The 6,720-nt window shown below is 40.8% G+C and overlaps 1 protein-coding gene across 1 annotated transcript in view; it reads right to left on the bottom strand.

Moving 5' to 3' along the window:
* Positions 1-5,596, bottom strand: part of cxxc5a (CXXC finger protein 5a) — a 37,734-nt gene extending 32,138 nt beyond the window's left edge. The window contains exon 1 of the mRNA XM_037687417.1: positions 5,179-5,596. The gene's annotated coding sequence lies outside the window, so the exon portion shown is untranslated. The remainder of the gene's footprint in view (positions 1-5,178) is intronic.
* Positions 5,597-6,720: the final 1,124 nt, after the last annotated feature.

Consider the following 6,720-nt stretch of genomic DNA (forward strand, 5'->3'; position numbering starts at 1 on the left):
AAGATTATTGAAAGATTATTGAAAGACTATTGAAAGATTATTGAAAGGTTATTGAAAGACTATTGAAAGACTATTGAAAGACAATTGAAAGATTGAAATATTATTGAAAGATTATTGAAAGAGGAAAGACTATTTAAAGATTATTGAAAGATTATTGAAAGACTATTGAAAGATTATTGAAAGATTATTGAAAGACTATTGAAAGATTATTGAAAGACTATTGAAAGACTGTTCAGTACAACAGGACAGATTTTATCCCCAAAGAGCCAAACTTGACTCAGAAAACTTTAAAAACCAACTTCTTCTGAACTTGAACAATAAATTCTTGCTGCAACATTAAAATGTGTCACTTCATGATGTTAGGAGACAAGAGATGTCTCCAAATGACTCGACACTCAGGTCCAAGTTTTGAAAATGGTGTCAGGAAGTTAAAATATTGTTCACTATTGACCCATTACAAGGTCGACTAGACAGTATTTTAACTAGAGTTGATGACAAACTGGAGTTGAAATGATCAGAACCTGCTCTTTGTTAGGTCTAATGCTCCTTTTTTCAGACAACTTTTACTTAAATGTGTTTACTGCAGTTAAAATGACACAATGGTTTTGCTTTGTGTTAAATAAAAACTTTCAAAGGTATAATCATTCCACTTTCTTAGTTTGCTTAATGGTATTTAACTCATCCCTGAAATTCTGACGCACAGAATCACAAGTCCAAGAGTGAACTGTGTCACAGAGTAAACAAATAAAAACATGTAATATCTGCAGCATTGTTCATTAAAATGTCACAACACTATTAATGTATTACAGAAAATATACATACACTTAATGATATTGTAGACCATTGCATTAGGTAATACATTCAGGAAGTACTTTTACTTTTAATACTTTAAATATTTTTAAAAGCAAATACTTACTTTTACGTAACCAAAAATGTTAATGTGGTACTTCTACTTTTACTAGAGTACATTTTTGTCTGTTTATTTCTACTTTTACTTAAGTACAGTGTTTGAGTACTTTCTCCACCACTGCCAAGCACTAACTGATCACAAGAGAACCTGCAGCTGAGCTTAACTCCACCAGAACAACCAGAACTCCGTCATTTATCAAAATATAATTATTTTATTTTAAGCTTTGGTACAAAAAACACGAGCGGTACGCCCATGCCCCCCATCTCTGAGGAATGTGACTAGAGAATGTTTGTAGTTTTGGAGATGAGTGTTTTTCTGGACTGGAATTGAACAAACCTTAATGGTTTTGGTTCAAAATATTCAAGTGCAGTTCAAATGACACATTGCTTTGTGTTAAATAAAAACTTTCAAAGTTATAATCATTCAAGTGGGGAGGAGTTAGACTGTGGAGAAGAACAGAGGGAGGTTTTGTGTTTTCTTGTCCGAGGCAGCGCAGAGTGACGGATCCTGGAGAGTGGAGGGAGCAACTTTATCCACGACCAGGAGTTAGTGGGTGGCCAATGGTGGCCTTGGCCCCAAAGACTAATCCTGGGCCACCCCAATCATTTGAGAAAACTATATTTTTAAGCAACATAAACAAATTAGAAAGCATAGTTTCCTGAAATGATAGTGGTGGTTGTATATGCATATATAAATATATGATGGTGGCAGCCATCTTGGATTTTGATGTGATAACCCAATGTTTGATGGTGAGTTCGTGCACCTAGATTTAGCCACTCACCAAAGTGAACATCAGTATCTCGTTTATTTTTCAAGTTGACAGACGGACAGAGGGTGTTTCCATTTCCCCTCTTTGCTCTGTGACTGGGGACAAAATGCCTTCATGTAGGGAATGCTAAGCTTTTAAATATTTGTTAAGCCTAAATTCCAATTATAATGATTTGATGTTTTTTTGACAAGTCAAAGAGATCAGCTTCAAACTGAATTATCTTCTTGAATTTTTATATGAGGCTTGGTGTATTCTACTACAGCTTAAAACTCTAAAGCTCCTCTTTTCAGTATTTACAGTAGATATACTTTTACTAAAAACTAGTTTGTTTAACTTGATTACAAACTTGACCACATCACCACATCGCCTGTCATGTTCATGTAGTCTTATTTATCTGATGTATTTGTAGTATTTGATATTTGCAACATTTCCTCCATGTTTAACTCTAATAAGTTCTCTCGTGGTCAATCAGAACTGACTTTCTAATCAGCAGCTTCACACTGACAGAGTAAACACAGATTCATAAAATATCTTTTGGTGCTCGTGAAATCGTTACTGTAAAAGCAGTCATTGCTTACATAAAGTACTGTGCTGTCAAAGCTGACACGTTAAACGTCTGGTAAAGAAACATAACTAAATAAAAATAAATTCAGTTCCTGTTAAACATTTACAAATAATAAACAGGTCGTCGGCTAACTGAAAGACTTTGGATCTTTTGAGGTGAAGCCCTGTAGAATAATTTTAACAATTAGCATCTTACCTGTTGTAGATAGTTCTTTGAATGAGCTCAGTTTAGAAAAATTTTGTTTAATTCTGACTGGAAGAGATCGTGATTGGTCGAAGTGGACCAAGACAAAAGAATCCTAATCTCAAAGATTTTATATTGGTGTACGCAAACACCATTTCATTAAAGATTCAATTTAGATAATTGTAACTTTTCAACAAAACTCTGAGACAAACGATCTAAACTGTTGCTTCTAGAGACGTAAAGACTCCTACAGATTAGCATGAATGGTTTTGTTTTGGTGGTGCACAAATGTGCTGATGCAGGCTCTGGGGAATAAATACCGCATTTTCCAGATTATAAGGCGCACTTAAAGTTCTTTAATTTTCTCAAAAATCTACAGTGAGCCTTATAATCCGGTGCGCCTTATGTATTAACTCTGGTTGTGTTTACTGACCTCGAACCAATTTTATGTGGCTATTGTGAATGAGTTGAATAAAATGTGACTTATCTGTTTTGGTTCGCTTAATGCACCTTATAATTAGAAAAATGCAGTATGGAACAGCAAAACACAATCTACTGATTTAATTTAGATTTTTTTTTAACTATCTGTGCGCAGATTTGTTTCTCCATACGCTCTCAAAAATAAAAGTTGATTGTTGTTGTGTTTTGTATTTGAACAACAGATTCACCTATTTTAGCAGCCATTTCTGCCTCTCCTGCTCTTTAGTGATATTGTTGTTTCATTAGCGATGCCTACTGTTCAGGAGGAGAACTGCAGCAGCACCACTATAAACAGCAACAAACACCCAAAGTGTGCTTCACCCTGATCATGTTGGTAAATGTATATTCATAAAGAAAGTTTAAAAATGCATCAGCTGACAGCTGTTTGAAATGAGTACCATTCTTATTATTTGTTAAATGTGAGTTAGGCTTCACAAAAGAGTTTTTGATTTATTTTTTTATTGTGTAATACATTGAATCTCAGCGATGCATTTAAATACTGATAGCATCGCATCGTGACTAAAGTTTGATGAATCAGATTGGTGTTTGCTGCTCCTGCGTCTTCAGTAAAACGAATTGTTCACTGCGAGTTACGTATCGCCCACAGACGAGAGAAGCTCAACTTTATGTTTTAAAAATCAACTCTCAATAGCGCCACCATGACGATTGCATGAACATGCGTCCTTCACAGGCTGCGCTCAGCTTACAGCTACAAACATGAGCAGCTGGTTCAGTCAAGATATTTTAAAACTGACGTTTAATGTTAAAAAAAATAAATGTGCACAAATGAATGTGCATCAGTGACAGCTGACTGATGGATGAACGGTTGGTTAGTTCAGGCATCGATTTCAGTTCAGTCAATAGGTGATGGAGGAAAGCAAAGGGCCAGTGGAGATTTAATTCTTTGGGGTTTTGTTTGTTTTAGTTCTAGTTTTGTTTTAAACCTTGATTTATCACAAATCAGAGACGGTAGAACTGATTAATCATCAACAAACTCTGGCTTGGACCCAACAGGTTTGTCTCCCCAGGACACCTTCTCCCTGGAAGCCCTTACTCCTGAATTATTGATGAGATAAACAGTCCTGCTAATAGAAATCACAGATCACAGCCGCCCATCAAATGGCTGGGGGGGTGGGGGGTGTCATGGGCGCTTCCTCTCACTGAGCTGCTTTACAAACCGACAGGAAGCAGCGTGGGTCCGTGCCTGAATCAGTCCTAAGTGAGTTTCCGTTACTGTGACGTCAGTGCATGCGCAGGTGCCAGGTAACAGCTTGTTTTCCGAGGGTGAGGGGGGGGGGGGTAAGCTTTGTCTCCTGATGTGAATCATTATCTGTGAAGCCGCTGAGAAGCAGAGCCCGAGCGCACCAGCTCTCCATCCATCCTCACTTTGGTGAGCTCCACAACCTCCAATCGACTGCGACGTGCGCTCGCGCACACACGCGCGCACAGAGAGAGAAAGCCTGGTGGCAATAATTGGATTCAAGGCTCCATCCTTTGTCCAGAACCCGCTGCGTCTTCTTTCCCTCTAATTAGGCTGCGCACACAAAAAAAAGTTGGAGGAGGAAAACAATCGCGCCGCGCGCGCTCTGACTTCAAATTACAGATGGAGCACCTGGAGCTGCGGATTACTGCGGGGGAGGGGGGGGGGGGGGGCTGTAAATTCACGGGTCAAAAGCTACCTGGCAACTTTCAACTGATCCCCAAGGAAAAATTAAATGAAGGGAAAAGATATTTTCCTCATTTTGTTGTTTAAATTTTACGCGCGTCTGTAACGCGTAAAAAGAAAAGTTTTAAGACGGAAACGTTTAAAATATCGACTTTAACACGAGCGCTGGTAAATCTTTAAATCACTTCTGGTGCCTTTAACTTTGAGGAACAGCTGATGGAAGAGAAATGATCGGAGAATCCGCTCCGAGCTGCGTGTTCTGCAAAAACAGCGCAGAAGACCAAAAACACTGATTTACGTTTTTATTTATATTTGTTATTTGTATTTTTTATTTTCATTACGAGACCCGTGGAGGCTTTTAGTCTGGGCACGAGGAGCAGAGACCAGCGCGCGCGGTCTGCAGGCAAACCTCTCAGGGTGTCCAGTTGAACCCATCGCTCCAGTTATAGGTGACATCCGCAACTTTCAACAGACTTTAACAAAGTATGACCCCCCACTCCACCCCCCTACACACATACACACGCACGCATACACACAGTCCACCCACCCCCTTCCATCTATATCTGCATATTTGCAAACAGGGGCCCGTTTTTATTCGCACCTACCAAAGCAGATCCGAGCAGAGGGGAGGGCTCCCACAGTCCGAGCGGTCCGTCTCTCTCTCCCCCCTCTCTCTCTCCCTCCTCCGTCCCCCTCAGCCTGACTGCCGAGCCGAACTGGGTGACAAAAACAAGCCAGGGGCAGAGAAAAAGCTGCTTCTCCTCCAGCACAGTCCCGCTCAGGGGCCGTGTGATGGTGCCAGGCGCCGCAGGAAGCCCGACGCGCTGAATGTCAGCTGCTTTTCCGGGGGAGACGCGCACTTTCTCCGCGGCAGAGCGCGTGGGTTCCCCGAGCTTCCTTTGCGATCCCACCTCTACATCCCCGCTCGCGGAGAGGAACATGCAAACACATTTCATAGATTTTTGGAGCTTCGCGGAAAAACCGAAGTGGACTTTTTCAGCCGCGCGCATCCGAGGTTGATCTCAGGACAGATGGGGGAGAGAAAAGCTGCTGTTTCAAAATAAAAGTCCGGGTTCATAAGATAAAAAGTGTCCATTCTTTGTTGCTATTGCCTTACCTTAATCGTGTGGCTTATTCTGTCGTTACAGCGGGAGTATTAGTTATCCAAATGACATATTAGTCCTTGCAGCCACGTTTTAGCACCTGGATGAGTGACGATGGGTGTGCGTAAAAGTAGAAGTTTGTTTTTCTGTATCAAGGAGAGACCTTCATCATGTAAATTCAAGTCGATCTATTTTTCTCCTCAGTAACGTCCAAAAGGTGAGAAGAGCTCAGCCTGAGCCGCGGCTCTGCCTCCTCTGAAGTCCACTCCATTTCTTCCCTCCGTCCTGTCTGCTGGCAGGCGGCCAACCCAAGTGTGTGGAAATGACACCGCCAGGGCGGCAGAGATTTTCCTTCATTTCTCTCCTTCCCGATCGCAGACTGGCTGACATTGGCTAGAAAGTGGAGCAGCTCGTCAGGGACAATCAATGCGAATCGATCGAGCTGCGCGGTTGAGGCTCCAGAGCTGGAAAATATCGCGGCAGCTGAAGAGAGGGGGGTGAAAAAGAAGAGACGGGGGGGGAGGAGGGGTGTTCAACTAACTCCAAAGCTACCTCCTCTGGAAATAAAAGCGCTCTGAATGTTCTAAACCTGCCGCCATTCTCATGAAGAATGAAGTCAGAGAGCTTTCATCCATGTGCGTAATTACGCACGGTGTTTGTGCTCCGAGCGCACTTTGACTGTTCTGTTCAGAAACACAACTAAGATAGAGATGAATCATCTCAAAGCAAATATTTCCCAAGAAGAACATTTAACTCAAACTTAAAAGACCAAAATGTATTACTGTATCTGATGCACAGTTCTGCACACGTGCAAATCTCATTATTGAAATCCTTAAAATGAGAAAAACTATTTAAATTGCATTTTTTTATGAAAGCAGTGGCATTTTTTTTATTACATGAATGCAGCCAAATAAAATGATATAAGTTTGTTTAGCTCTTGATCAAACATCTCTACAGGTTAGTAAATGTAAAAAATAAGCACATGTTGGATAAATGAATATTTGTTTTTTAAGATCACTGCCCAGCTGTTCTGACATCACAGCC

The sequence above is a fragment of the Nematolebias whitei genome, chromosome 14 (genome assembly GCF_014905685.2).
Source record: "Nematolebias whitei isolate Nwh7 chromosome 14, NemWhi1, whole genome shotgun sequence".
NCBI lineage: Eukaryota > Metazoa > Chordata > Actinopteri > Cyprinodontiformes > Rivulidae > Nematolebias > Nematolebias whitei.